Raw genomic sequence first — 2223 nt, forward strand, 5'->3', positions numbered from 1 at the left:
AGCTACCAATCATAAGACATCGAACACCAGAGAAAATGATTGCTTGAGCTCAGATTATGAACTGTAGGAAACACCCCATGATCACTGTATTTGGTCAAATGTTTGCCAATGAGAATATATTTGAGAACTGTCGGAGAAGGACTAATTAACAACACTGTGTTGCCCAATGGCGGTCCTAACCGCCACTATGGTCCCAAGACCATGTCTTCAGAAAGCTAACGACAACGCGACAACCAAATTGTTCATCAAGAATCACATCGACAAACCCATCGACACTGTTGAATCTCATATGGGAGGTCAATAGGAAGGTGAATCATTCCTTTTCAAATTCATTTCTTTGAACGCAATATTCTAAATTTGAACAAAACCCCCCTGCAGATTTACAACAACCCCGAGCTCTGCTACGCAGAATTTATTGCGCACGATACCATCTGCTTTTTTCTGGAGACACAAGGTCATCAAGTTACTCGACACGCCTATGGACTTGTTACAAGTTTTGAAGCTTCATTCAAGCACGGAAAAGGAGGTCGAGAAGTTGTCTTCAATGCTGAATACGACGCATTACCCGGAATTGGGCACGCCTGCGGCCATAACTTGATTGCCGTCTCTGGCGTGGTTGCTTACTTGTCTCTCTGCGCTGCTCTGGAGGCTACTAATACATCAGGCCACGTTCGCCTCTTGGGAACTCCCGCGGAGGTAGGTGGTGCCGGCAAATGCAAGGGTGCTTATAACAGTGCTGATGTATGTCTCATGGCACATCCTGGGCCGCAGAATGCGCATGGACCGGGCAATACCGGTACAGCAGGACAGCGAACCATCGCGAGGACAGCTATCGTGGCTGACTTTACTGGTAAACCTGCGCATGCGGGGGGAAACCCCTGGGATAGCATCAATGCATTAGATGCCCTTGTGTCTTCGTATAATAACGTTGCCATGTTAAGACAACAGATGTACCCAAGCCAAAGAATACATGCCTGCATCATAGACAGTCCCGTGAGTCTCTTACATACTACTCACTCGTGGTGTGAGCTCATGATTTGCTCAGAAAGTCGGAAATATTATACTAGCTCATACTCGAGTACAATTTGCTACAAGAAGTCCGACTTCAGCAGGTGCACGATCACTACAAAGGCGCATTATCGACTGCCTTAAGGGTGCAGCTCTTGCTATAGGTTGTGAGAAAACATACAAGAGTATGGAATTTCGGAGTCTTTCCAAAAGAATAGATGGTTAACGACCTAGGGAGAGGCCATATTTGGATACAAGGCTCAATCACACACTCAACAAGCTTTACGTCGCGAATTTGGTTTACTATGGCGAGTGCATTCAGTATGAGGCTTCTGAGGTGATGAGTGCAAGCACTGACATGGGAAATGTTACTTACGAAGTTCCCGGATTACATGCTTTCTTCGGCATTCCATGTCCGGACGATGTGAGCGGCCATCACCCCAGTTTCACGGAAGCATCAGGCACGGAGCATGCATTTGCAAGTGCTATCAGATGTGGAAAGGGCCTTACACTAACAGGCTGGGATGTCATTGCCGACGAAGACGCCATGACAGGAGATAGAAGAGACTTTGACGAGGACTGCATGGTGCGTTAAGATGAGCTGAATGTCTCATTGTCGTATCAATACTGAGTTCAGTTGATTCTCTCACGGCCATAAGGAGTCAAACATGAATAGCCAGTCATTCCAATATTGATCGTAATTTCCGACAAGCCAACTTCGATCGTTTCCATGATCGCCAATCTTCCATGGCCTTGTGTAGAGTCCGTCATATTTTAGGTTTCGCTTCAGAGCAACATTCATGCTGAAAGAGCTAGGGCTAACGCCAAGAAAGTAATCGCTTTGTAGCAAGACAATGAAATCTACTAGAGATTGTTGATCCCAGGTCAAGTTGTCCAAGGTTTCGAGGTCGTTCGAAGAGTTCTGAACAAGGTCTCGCTTGGTGAAGACGCGTATTTGCTCATTTGAAAGAGCCAATGCTGTGAACCTCGCCGCTTCTGTTAAATTGCCTGTGGCTAGATATGCGACTCGAAATCTGGACTGAGATGCCTTTTCCAAGTAAGCTGATGTCTGAGTGGTGAAGTTTGGCCACCTTTTTAGCGCATCATTCTCAGTTCGGAGATGAATACCAAGATAGCCGGTCGATGGATCGGTGGCTGCATGCGAAAGACCCCCAGGTCCACGCACCGCCGTTACGATCAACTCACCAAGCTGTA

This window comes from Phaeoacremonium minimum (assembly GCF_000392275.1).
Source record: "Phaeoacremonium minimum UCRPA7 unplaced genomic scaffold PA7_03_scaffold_334, whole genome shotgun sequence".
Taxonomy (NCBI): Eukaryota; Fungi; Ascomycota; class Sordariomycetes; order Togniniales; family Togniniaceae; genus Phaeoacremonium; species Phaeoacremonium minimum.